Raw genomic sequence first — 14,062 nt, 5'->3', positions numbered from 1 at the left:
ACATTGATGTCTCTTTGAATCAATACCAAAAACAAAAAATAATTTTGATTGTATGCTCTTCTTTTGTATTTATTTTATCCACATTAGGATTCATGTAATATAATATTTAGGTAATAGTTTGTGCATACCCTTGGGTTGGATCAGCTAAAACTGTTCACCCTGTTGATGTTATTTTAAAAATGACCAAAAAATTCGTCTTGCCTTTTGATGTAATGTATCTTCGTCTTTTAGAATTGAACTTTGCTGGGAAGTAGTGACAGTGCCTAGAATGGCATTAACATGTAGCCCTTGTTGCAGTATCATTTTTTAAATATGTTTGAGGTACACTTTTTATAGATTCCAAGGTACACTTTTTATAGATTCCACTTAAAAACTGAACTATGAGCTGATTACTTTACTAAGCAGCTCTTAGTGCCATTTTAAGGGTGACCAGTCCTCTTTAAGCGCTAACATTTTAAATGAAATAGCAATGTGTGTTGTTATTGGCTCAATAATTTTACCATCATAACACAACTACACATACATACATTAGCATTCATTATGCAAAATTTTCAATCAATAAATGTAACATTCAAAAACATTGTTATGTATATTGTGTTGTGTATGTGAATTTGTAGTTTCATTTTCCTTTGGATATTAGGCAAATGTGTCTATTTTAACATGATCAACACACATTTAACCTTATGCCAAAATTGATTGTACAAGTAAATCTTACAACAGGATCACATAACATTTTGTGAAAATGCACTTACCAAGAAGAAGACCGGTTCCAAAGTCGCGGGGGTTGGCGGCTCTATGCGGATGTATTACTGGGGGGTTGGTGGCTGTATGCGGATGTATTACTGGGGGGTTGGCGGGTGTATGCGGATGTAGTACTAGTCGGAACGTAGATAGTGAGCAGGAGGATGTGTATGTATGCTATATGCAGTGGGGGGCCTCCACAAGATTTTGTGTCCAGGGGCCCCCACCAACCTTAATCCGGCCCTGGTTCTGCCAGTGAAAGCTATTGGCAGTAAGTGCAGCCCATGACAACTTAAGGCAGCGGCAGCATGCAGTGCATGCTGACTGGACTATTCTGCCCCCAACACTGGTTGACTGAGCTCGCCGCTAGCCAAACCCTAGCCAATCAGTGTTGGGTCAAAGAAACAACACTCCCCCCGACCACCAAGTGTTCTGTATAGAGCTGAATCTGACAGAACACTTGTACTGTCGGCACGGGAGTCATCCTTTAGCACCAGGTAACAGTGTCTCCTAATAAAGTCTCCCCATTAATTCTCCCCAAACACAGTACACTATTAAAACTTCACCAAATGTCACACAATGACCCCTAATAAAAGTATCCCCTACATAGTCCCCTTAGGCTACATTCACAAGAATGTGTGCCCACTGTACCGTAGCATGGTGGGCACACGTCGGTGCCCTAGAGAGGAGGAGGTGGTGAGCGCTGCTCGCCCTACCCCGTTCCAAAGCGAAACATGGGGCACAGAGCTGCTCCGTACGGTGCCGTTACTTTACTGTTACTATATTAAATATTTTAGCACACTATTTGGGGAAAAAATATTTTTTCTTATTTTTCCTCCTCTAAAACCTAGGTGCGTCTTATGGTCCAGAGCGTCTTATAGTCCGAAAAATACGGTAGCTTTGCTTTGCGACTGTCGCAAAAATTCTTTGCAGTTGGCGCAATTTTGCGGCATTTTTCCCGCCTTGCGTTGAGCCTTTTTGCGACAAATTCGACAAGCACATTGCAGTGTAATGACGAACATTCCTATAAATGTCGCAGTACGGCATCAGAACGTGCAGGAAGGCATCAGAGGATATCAGCAATAAAGAAGAAGGCAGGAAACCAAAAAAATAGTAAGAGACAACATAGATTTACAGATAACCATTACCTACAAGAAGAAAGAGCAAAAATATTTAGAAACAGGCATAAAGCAAAGATTGTGCCATAACAACATTACACTAATGTGACCATGTTATTATTGCATTAATAGGACTACAGAGAGGGACAGCAAGAGAACATGTCGCAAAAAAAGGCAAGCAGACGTCAAGGTGAGAAAAATTGGTCAAACATGTCCTAACGTCTAATTATTGAATCAGCAATAAAAATGGTTAACAGTGTCTATGTATTTAAAATACACATGATTCAGACTAGTAATGTTGAGTAATGTTAGATAAACTCAGCAAATAAATATTTTTCTTTAGAACATTTTTGCACTTTCAGTTTGGCTCATGCACCAACATTCTCAGGGGCTTGGCACATTCTTTTCACTGGTATATAACAAGTGTCTGCAGCACATTTTCGCCTAGGTTGCACAATCTTTTGCATCAAAAATGCTCCCAACGTGTGTGCCTTGCACACTGTTAAACATTCATCAATACAAAAAGCCACCCTAATTGTCAAATGCATGTGGCAAGAGATTTCTGAACATTTTGAAACATTTATGCTAAACCGGAAGCTATATGAACTACACACACACAAAATGCACATACTATAAACTGAAATGATTTTGCTAAAGATCAGCATTGTGTGCTCACATCAAGACAACAATATTTAAAGAAGAACAGAGATTATGTACAAGGATACAACAAAACAATTACATTTTCAAAAAATGCAAATCGAAGGGTTTTTGGATTACTAAAAAGCAGATTAAGATGACTGGACATTTCAGGAGGAGCCATGCTGTATCGACCAGAAATGATCGAGCTGTGATCAGTATGACAGTGTGCATGCTTGTCTTTTGATAAAATCGGTAGAGTGTATGATGATGCATCACCATCCCTTCTCGAGCCAGCCATGTGCTTGCATGCCATATGTACAGTACATGTGGCATGTGATCATATGTTTTTTTTTTTTGTCTAAAATATTAATGTGCTTGTTTGATCATATGATCATGATTAGAGATGAGCGAGTATACTCGTCCGAGCTTGATGCTCGTTCGAGTATTAAGGTACTCGAAACGGCTCGTTGCTCGGACGAGTATTTCCCCTGCTCGAGATCGAGCATTTAATTAAAAAAACACAGTGAAGAACAATGAAGAATAGAATAAAAACAGTGAACACAGTGAACACAGGATCATTTAAGTGAAAAACACAGTGAAAAACACAGTGAAGAATAGATTACAGATGTTCGGCACATCTGCTTACTTGTCGGGAGATACGCGCGGAACGGTGCGAACAAAATAGTATGTGAAGAACAATATATATGTGTGAAGAACACATTGCAGAACACGGTGAGCAGGACAGAGACAACGAGGAGCAGCACAGAGACACCGGGGAGCAGCACAGAGACACCGGGGAGCAGCACGGAGACATGGGGCAGCGGCAGCATGGAGACATCAGGCAGCGGCACGGAGCGGCGCGGAGACATCGGGGCACAGAGACATCGGGGCACGGAGACATCGGGGAGCGGCGGGGAGCCGCATGGAGACATCGTTGCACGGAGACATCGGGGAGCGGCACGGAGACATCGGGGCACGAAGACATCGGGGCACGGAGACATCGGGGCACGGAGACATCAGGGCACGGAGACAGCGGGGCACGGAGACAGCGGGGCACGGAGACATCGGGGCACGGAGACAGCGGGGCACGGAGACAGCGGGGCACGGAGACATCGGGGCACGGAGAGAGCGGGGCACGGAGACAGCGGGGCACGGAGACAGCGGGGCACAGAGACAGCGGGGCACGGAGACAGCGGGACACGGAGACAGCGGGGCACGGAGACATCGGGGAGCGGCGGGGAGCCGCACGGAGACATCGTTGCACGGAGACATCGGGGAGCGGCACGGAGCGGCACGGAGACATCGGGGCACGGAGACATCGGGGCACGGAGACAGCGGGGCACGGAGACAGCGGGGCACGGAGACATCGGGGCACGGAGACAGCGGGGCACGGAGACATCGGGGCACGGAGACAGCGGGGCACGGAGACAGCGGGGCACGGAGACAGCGGGGCACGGAGACAGCGGGGCACGGAGACAGCGTATCTCCCGACAAGTAAGCAGATGTGCCAAACATCTGCAATCTATTCTTCACTGTGTTTTTCACTTAAATGATCCTATTCTTCACTGTTCTTCACATCTGCTAACTTGTCGGGAGATAATATACGCGCGGAACAGTGAAGAATAGATTGCAGATGTTTGCATACATCTGCTAACTTATCAGAAGACATTCTTTTTCAATTAATTAACACATTTTATTCCCGAACCATGGTCCCTTTGAAAAATGCTCGGGTCTCCCATTGACTTCAATGGGGCTCGTTATTCGAGACGAGCACTCGAGCATCTGGAAAAGTTCGTCTCGAATAACGAGCACTCGAGCATTTTAGTGCTCGCTCATCTCTAATCATGATTCATATTTTCGGGCCTCGAAAATGATCCTTTTTTTCAACCTTCTTTTTGTTTGCTTATACTAAAAAGGGTTCACCATTCCAAGAAGAAGAGCCAAACCATTCAATCCAGAGAAAAAATTTTGATATGATTTTTTATTTTAATTCAAGAGGCTATGAGAAATGCAAGGCTGGTGAGGTGCTTGAAAGAAAACATCAAATTCTATTAAACCTCTCAAAGCGTCTTTTAAAAAACTAAAGCTGACCCAGAAAAAGATAAGCACACCGAAGAAGAAGACATTGTCGACAGCATCCAAGTAATTAACCGATTTTGATTTGTCCACATACAACACATTTGGCTCAAAAAAAATTACCGTACAGACTCCTGTATATGGCAAGTTTTAAAGCTCAACAAATGTGATTTTAAAAAAAAACTTGGCTTATACACAAGTCCAGAAAATAAATCAATTTACACATACACCTTTCTGCATCCCCGATGCTCGTCGTGGGTCCTCTTCTGTCTTCTTTCTGCTGTAACAGCGGCTCTGCCGGTCAACGCATACTATGATGCGACCAATGTCTGGCAAATTGCATAGCAGCGTCTCTGCTGCCTGTTACAGCATAGAGAAGACAGAAGAGTACCCTTGACGAGCATGGAGGATGCAGTAAGGTGGTTATGTAATTGTGGTTTATTTATATGTGTTTTACAAACTGCTGGCTGGATGTACAGGGGACAGGCTGGCTATATACTACAGGAGGCTGGTTGGCTGTATACTACAGGGGGCTGGCTATATACTGGTAGGTTGTGACCAATGCATTTCACACCCTCGCCTTATCCTCTAGTTAATAGTTTTTGAACATTGTTATTGTTTTAGATTATGGGCCTCGGCTTAAACTGAAGTCTACATGGTTATAAATTTTTTAATTATCTTAAGAATCAGAGTGTCAATGAAGGCAATGATGACTTGGTCACTTTGAACCTTGAACCTGTTACTACTGAAGCAGACACTGCAACAAGCAGTGGTGCCATTGTCACCATCAGCACACTGAACTGTGGAACATTTGTATAGAATTATTGCAGGAAGTCAAAATATTGAGAACACAAGTCAAAAGAATTGAAGGCCGTGGAAACAATTAGAAACAAAATGTTGACTTAAAAAAAAAAAATTTATTTCTCATTCCTCTTGATTTTTCGAGTTTCCGTTTACACAGCACATTCTCAGATTGGGTTGACGTTACCAGTGGAGTGCCACAGGGGTCAGTATTGGGGCCACTTCTTTTTAATATTTTTATTAATGACCTTGTAGTGGGTTTACACAGTCAAGTTTCAATATTTGCAGATGATACTAAGCTGTGTAAAGTAATAAATACTGTGGTCGATAGTTTAGCATTACAGAGGGATTTGTGGAAGCTTGAGGAGTGGGCAGAGAAATGGTTGAAGAGGTTTAATGTAGATAAATGTAAAGTTATGCGCTTGGGCCATGGAAACAAAAAGTATAATTATGTTCTAAACGGTCAATTACTTGGTAAAACTGGAGCTGAAAAGGACTTGGAGGTATTGGTGGATGATAAACTTAATTTTAGTGACCAGAGCCAGGCGGCTGCTGCTAAAGCTGCACTGTGTTCACCCGGCCTATCAACCCAGCTTGGGTCTGTCACCTCATCATCCTCCAATCCCTCAGTCTCGTCCCCGCTCGGACTTCCTGCCCTTACACCAACTTCACCACTGTCTGATAACCGTGTCTCCTCATCGTCCGACACCTCTTTACACACTTCTTCCACTACGTCAACAATGTCATCATCACCCACAGACTGCGACCGGTGGAAAACCTGGGCATCGGAAAAGAGCTCAGCAGCAACTGGACAAGTGGTTTGTGACTCTGGGAAGGGTCCAGAAAACAGTTCCTCAGAGTACGCCGGTTCAAATGCCAAATTTTCCTGGGAGGGGGCAGACTGGGGGGAAGGAGGCTGAGGTGGAGGAGTGCCGATTTCGGTGACATGGGTGGACTGCGTGGAAGACTGACTGGTGGACAAATGGCTAGAAGCATTGTCCGCAATCCACAACATCAACTGTTCGCATTGTTCTGGCCTCAACAGTGCTCTACCACGAGTCCCAGTAACTTGAGACATGAACCTAGGGAGTGTAGCTCTGCGGCGTTCCCCTGCTCCCTCATCAGCAGGTGGTGTCTCACCCCGCCCAGGACCATGGCCTCTGACCCCTGCAGTAGTTGGACGCCCACGTCCACGCCCTCGTCCTCTACCCCTAGCCCTCGGGTTCAACATTTTCAAAATTAAAGTGTAAACTGTAAATTTTTGGGGATTTTTTTTTTTTTGTTTGTGTTTTTTGTGGTTTTTTTTTTTTTTTTACAAAACGATGCTATCCTATTGCTATGGCTAGTTTCTAACCTACACTGACAGCACACAACTGGATTTTGTGCTGTGCCTGATGACTTTGAGTTATAAAAAAAAATTAAAGTTGAAAAAAAAATCAGCTGTGCCTAGACTGTGCCTAATTCAATCAAACCCCTAATAAATTGTCCCACTTAGGTGTTTGAGATGTGTGTGTCACTAAGAGTTGAATATAACGTTCGCAAGTCTCCCTGCAAATTTCTCACAATATGGTACTAGCTGCACTACTAGTGCCAGCAAGGCCAGCCACAAGCAAATCAACAAAATATATATATATATACACTCACCGGCCACTTTATTAGGTACACCATGCTAGTAACGGGTTGGACCCCCTTTTGCCTTCAGAACTGCCTCAATTCTTCGTGGCATAGATTCAACAACGTGCTGGAAGCATTCCTCAGAGATTTTGGTCCATATTGACACGATGGCATCACACAGTTGCCGCAGATTTGTCGGCTGCACATCCATGATGCGAATCTCCTGTTCCACCACATCCCAAAGATGCTCTATTGGATTGAGATCAGGTGACTGTGGAGGCCATTTGAGTACAGTGAACTCATTGTCATGTTCAAGAAACCAGTCTGAGATGATTCCAGCTTTATGACATGGCGCATTATCCTGCTGAAAGTAGCCATCAGATGTTGGGTACATTGTGGTCATAAAGGGATGGACATGGTCAGCAACAATACTCAGATAGGCTGTGGCGTTGCAACGATGCTCAATTGGTACCAAGGGGCCCAAAGAGTGCCAAGAAAATATTCCCCACACCATGACATCACCACCACCACCACCAGCCTGAACCGTTGATACAAGGCAGGATGGATCCATGCTTTCATGTTGTTGGCGCCAAATTCTGACCCTACCATCCGAATGTCACAGCAGAAATCGAGACTCATCAGACCAGGCAACGTTTTTCCAATCTTCTACTGTCCAATTTCGATGAGCTTGTGCAAATTGTAGCCTCAGTTTCCTGTTCTTAGCTGAAAGGAGTGGCACCCGGTGTGGTCTTCTGCTGCTGTAGCCCATCTGCCTCAAAGTTCGACGTACTGTGCATTCAGAGATGCTCTTCTGCCTACCTTGGTTGTAACGGGTGGCGATTTGAGTCACTGTTGCCTTTCTATCAGCTCGAACCAGTCTGCCCATTCTCCTCTGACCTCTGGCATCAACAAGGCATTTCCGCCCACAGAACTGCCGCTCATTGGATGTTTTTTCTTTTTCGGACCATTCTCTGTAAACCCTAGAGATGGTTGTGCGTGAAAATCCCAGTAGATCAGCAGTTTCTGAAATACTCAGACCAGCCCTTCTGGCACCAACAACCATGCCACGTGGCACTCAAATCACCTTTCTTCCCCATACTGATGCTCGGTTTGAACTGCAGGAGATTTTCTTGACCATGTCTACATGCCTAAATGCACTGAGTTGCCGCCATGTGATTGGCTGATTAGAAATTAAGTGTTGACAAGCAGTTGGACAGGTGTACCTAATAAAGTGGCCGGTGAGTGTATATATATATAAGGCTATTGTAGGCCTAAGAAAGTCGGTTGGGTTCTTTCTTGTATGTCTAGTTTCTAACAGCACACAAGAACTGGATTTTAAGTCACTTTAAGTTTTGAAAAAAAAAAAAAATCGTCAGACTGTGCCTAATTCAATCAAACCCCTAATAAATTGTCCCACTTAGGTGTTTGAGATGGATATGTGTGTCACTAAGAGCTAAATATAATGTTCCCAACTCTCCCTGCAAATTCCTCACAATATGGTACTAGCTGCACTACTAGTGCCAGCAAGCCCAGCCACAAGCAAACAAAAAATAAAATAAAATATAACGCTATTCTAGCCCTAACAAGGGCTGTTGGGTTCTTGTAGAATCACTCCTGCCTAAAAGTAAGCTAATATAACACCCTAACGCTATCCCTGCAGCAGCAGCAGCTCTCTCCCTAACGGCATCCAGACAGAGAATGATCCGAGCAGCGCAGGCAGGGGCTAGTCTATTCCAGGGTCACCTGATCAGGCCAGCCAACCACTGCTATCGACGTGTAAGGGTACCACGTCATGCTGGGTGGAGTGCAGAGTCTCCTGGCTTGTGATTGGCTCTGTTTCTGGCCGCCAAAAATCAAAACGGCGGGAGATGCCATTTTCTCGAGCGGGCGAAGTATTCGTCCGAGCAACGAGCAGTTACGAGTACGCTAATGCTCGAACGAGCATCAAGCTCGGACAAGTGTGTTCGCTCATCTCTAATTACAATGTAATTGTTTGTTATAACTTACCTTGCACCTTGTTTTGGATTCATTTAAAAAAACAACATGTGCCTTGTCTGTGTTCCTCACTCCTCAGAGCTTTGCTCCTGTACAGCTCCACCTCCTGCTCCTTCTCAGAGGTCACAGCCTGGTGAGATAACAGCAGTGGGGGAGGGACAGAGCAGTACAGGAGCACAAAGATGGAGGCAGCCTGCAGCTCAGACAAGTTTCAGTCACATGTTTTTTAAAATGCATCCAAACCAAAGCCCAACCCTTGTAACTACCCCAGGATTTTGTCGGAATGCAAGAGTAAGTTCTAACACAAAATTATATTGTAATGCAAATGCTTAGAAAAGGCAGAGAGGCATTTTTGCACTGCTGGTGTCATGGGCTTTTACAATCTTTACAGTCTTTATTGAAAATAAGGTCCCTGGTGACAGGTTCCCTTGAAACTTTGTCAAAGTGTATTTTACACAAAAGATGTATTTTGATGCTTTTTCTAAGTGTCTTTTTTACATCAAAAATGTATATTTTTGCTTTTGGAAAGTGTCTATTTCACAGACAAAGGGGGTCATTTACTAAGGGCCCGAATCGCGTTTTTACAGTGGGTTACCCGAATTTTTCAGTTTTGCGCCCATTTTCCCTGTATTGCCCCGGGTTTTTGGTGCACGCGATTGGATTGTGGCGCATCAGCGCCAGCATGCACGCTACGGAAATTGGGGGGCGTGGCCGAACGAAAACCCGACGGATTCGGAAAAACCACTGCATTTTTTAAAAAAAAGTGTCGCTGGACACACGCTTACCTTCACCCAGCAATGGATCGTGAACTCCGGCGGACCTCAGCACAGCAGGGACACCTGGTGGACGTTGGAGGAACTGCCTTAGTGAATCGCCGGAAGACCCGAATCCACCGCAGAGAATGTGCCGCTGGATCGCGAATGGACGGGGTAAGTAAATCTGCCCCAATATGTATATAACCATTTTTTCTAAGTTTGAGATAATGTACTATGTAAGTTTATTTGTTTCCAGGTGTATTTTTGTCAAATTAAACCAAAAAATAATATTGGTCAATGTTTAATTTCTGCAAATAAATTATTCATGGACAATGTTTGTATATTTTGGATCACAAATGGTATTACTTCATATTCTTTAAAAATGGATGCATAGATAGATCAAAGGTATATATTGCATAAAAAATCGAACAAAGGTAGAAAACAACACTTTTCTGTGTTTCCCCAAATTTGTATTGTCAAAAAGCAAAATAAAAAAAAACATTTGTGTCATATCATTAATAATGTATTTTTTTAAGTAAAAAACTTTTGTTCCAAAAAACGACTATTACATATTTGTATGTGAAATCCATAAAAAAGGTGATATTTTGCTCGGGGCCATACAATCAGCCATTGGGAAAAAAAATCCAACAAACAGCTATTTAGCAGTAAGGCCAAAAAATGGTTTCAACTGAAAGCAAGCCAGAATTGTCGTTGAATTGATAGTGTTTTGGGTCATTGCGCCTCACAAGTTGAGGAGCACTTTTGCACATTTTTTTGCACAAAAATTAAAATGTTGCATCTGATAAATCAGGCAAATGAAGTCTCCAACATCTGGATGCGAGTGATAGATATAGCGCAAGGAGGAAAAATCCATGAGCCACAAAAAAATGGAAATCTCCTATTTACCCATCTACCAACTGATCTTCTATCTCTCTTCTACTGTAACGTCCGTGCCAAAAGGTCCCTCTATCCGCAGTTAGGTGGCGTTTTTTTGTGTGTGAACTGTGGCTTAGTGTTCTGTGTTTGGATTAATTGAGCCACACCCTGCTCCTTTCATTTCATCCATGCCCAGCAAGGGTTACTAGCCTGATGGACAGTTCTCCCAGTGTGCTGAACTGCTTTATATGCCTGCCTACTCCCATCAGACCTTGCTGGTTATTCAGTCTGATCTCTGTGTCTAGGGCTATTGCTATTTTGTTTGCTATTCTGTGTATTGACTGCTTTGCCTTCCGACTATTCTATTTACTATTCTGTACCTTTGCCACCATCTTGGTTTTGACCTGGTTTGTTCGACTCTTGTCTGTCTGTATCTGTTGCTTGTCCCTCAGTGTCATTTATCTTCTAGTCTCAGACAGTGTGAACACTGGTCTATATCTGTATTCTGGTTACCTGTCCGCTCCACCATCCAGCAGCTGCCAGACGAAGTAAGTCTTCCCTGTCACCTTGTACTGTAATTTAGGGACCCTTAGTTAGGTTCCAGATAGCGCCCTTGTCAGGGCGGCTTATCTGCTGCAGGCAGGGCCTCAGCCAGCAGGGGTGTCACAGGGGTAGTTTGCCACTACTTACCTAGTCTGACAGCTACCGCCAAGCCAGGTTGTGGTTGCGCTGTTGCTGGACAGGTTCTGACATCTACTGTATCTATTTCTCATATCTATTTTTCATATCTATCTATCAATCTTCTATCAACTATCTATCTACTTTATGTTTATGCATTTTTAAATCTATCTATAAATCTATATTATCCTTCATATTTATCTTCTATCATCAACCCTGCCAATGCATAGGCTAGGTCAGGGGTCGGGAACCTTTTTGTTTGAGAGAGCCATGAACACCACATATTTTAAAATGTAATTCTGTGAGAGCCATACAATATGCCCATGCCCTCCAGTAGATAGGTAGCCATGGAACATGCCCCCTAGTAGATAGGTAGCCACAGTACATGCCCCCCCCCCAGTAGATAGGTAGCCACAGCACTTCCTCTCTAGTAGATAGGTAGCCAGATCACATGGCCCCCAGTAAATAGGTAGCCACAGAACATGGCCCCCCACTAGATAGGTAGCCTCAGTACATGCCCCCAGCAAATAGGGGGCCCGAGTATATGCCTCCCAGTGCATATGTAGCCACAGAACATGCAGCCCAGTGCATATGTAGCCACAGCACGTGCACCCAAATAGACAGGTAGCTCCAGCACATGCCCTTTAGTAGATAGGTAGCCACAGCACTTGCCCCCCAGTATATTGGTAACCACGGCACATGCCCCCCAGTAGATAGGTAGCACCATCACATTCCTACTAGTAAATAGGTAAAAAATACAGCAATAACAGCTATGTGCTGCACACCTCTCTCATGGAGCTACAAACAGTCAAGGGTTGATCCAGTAAACCCAAATTGTAAAACATAGAAAATAAGTTCTGACCGGAGCTCCCGATTCCCTTGCTTCCGTGTGTCTTTCTCTTCCAATATGTCACTCACAAAATAGAGTAGTTCACACTACTCCAGCACAAATTCCTGAATCCTCCGATAAGAATATACCGCTATTCAGACCAACACTCCTGCGTTTTTCTTGTGACCACCTCCGTATGCAACATATGTTCCGGTAGATCGCTGGAAGAAATTCACCCGCAGATAGCGTAGTACAGTTTAACACTCAGGATTTATTTAGGTTGAAAACATACTCACAAAAGAGCGATAAAAATGCGCATATAAAACTCCAATATGGGACGCAAGCTGCACGTTCTCGCCCGACCCTGGGTTTCGCCCCAGAAGAAGCCAAACCGGGCGAAACGTGCAGCTGGCGTCCCATATTGGAGTTTTAGATGTGTTAAACTGTACTACGCTATCTGCGGGTGAATTTCTTCCAGCGATCTACCGGAACATATGTTGCATACAGAGGAGGTCACAAGAAAAACGCAGGAGTGTTGGTCTGAATAGGGGTATATTCTTATCGGAGGATTCAGGAATTTGTGCTGGAGGAGTGTGAACTACTCTATTTTGTGAGTGACATATTGGAAGAGAAAGACACACGGAGGCCAGGGAACCGGGAGCTCCGGTCAGAACTTATTTTCTATAGTAAATAGGTAGCCACAGCAAATGCCCCCCCCCCCCAGTAGATAGGTAGCCACAGCACATGACCCCCCAGTAGATAGGTAGTCATATCACATGCCCCCCAGTAAATAGGTAGTCACAGCACATGCTCTACAAGTAGATAGGTAGCCACAGCACATGCTCCCCAATAGATAGCTGGCCACAGCACATGCCCAAGGTAGATAGGTAGTCATAGCAAATGATCCTCGTAGGTAGGTAGCCACAGCAAATACCCACCAGTAGACAGGTAGCCCCATCACATGCCCCAGGCCCCAGGCCCCAGTAGATAGGTAGTCAAAGCACATACTTGCCCCCAGTAGATAGGTAGCGCCAGTACTCCCGTGATCTTCTCTATGACCCAGGTGCCGCTGCTATCGTTGCTTAGGCAATGGTGCCTGGGTCATAGAGAGGAATGGATGACACAGTGTACTCTATGACACAGGTGCTGTTACCTAAGCAATGGTGTGCCTATGGCACCTTGGTCACACAAAGGACGCAGGCAGTGGTAACATCCAGTGATCATCGCTGTGTGTGTCTTAGATGTACACACTGCCGATTGCTATTAATCAATGATTTGTCTCAGAGCCAGATGCAGCCATCAAAAGAGCCACATCTGGCTCCCGAGCCATAGGTTCCCTACCCCTGGACTAGGTCTTTGTTGCGAATAGCGTCCTCTCATTGTCAGGATCTATCTGGTGAGCCTCCGCAACTTATCCAGAAGCTACTGCTGGGTAAACTTAGTAATTGCAGCTTGAAGCCACTTCCTGGTCAGGCAAGAGTTAAGCATGTGAAATGTTGTTGTCCAATGATATTCCTTGTGCTATTGTAAAGCAAGCTGGATGGAGGGTGCTACCACCTGACCAAGGCAGTATAAAACCCTTGGTGGACGGGAGCACAGGGCCCTGCAGTTTAGTCAGCAAAGTAAGCAGGGGATTGTGCAGCTCCTGCAGAGCTGCCATCCAGACACATTACCAGGAAGCAGAGGTGTCTTACCCTTAGGGCAAGTCCAGAGACCAACCCCTGAGCAGAGGTCCACCATCTGGACTCGGCTCCATCTTTTTCAGCCCAGCCTGAGGCTGCGGTCACATGCTGCGTTTTGTTTAATGCATGCGTTTTCATCTGAAGAGCAGATTTACCTAATTACATGGTTGTACATGGTTGTAATTACAAGGCCATTACCTACTGTTTAGAGATAAATAAAGAACTGTGAGTTGATTTGCACAACTTGCCTCCGTGTAA

The sequence above is a fragment of the Engystomops pustulosus genome, chromosome 11 (assembly GCF_040894005.1).
Source record: "Engystomops pustulosus chromosome 11, aEngPut4.maternal, whole genome shotgun sequence".
Lineage (NCBI taxonomy): Eukaryota > Metazoa > Chordata > Amphibia > Anura > Leptodactylidae > Engystomops > Engystomops pustulosus.
Note: the sequence above shows the minus strand (reverse complement) of the source record.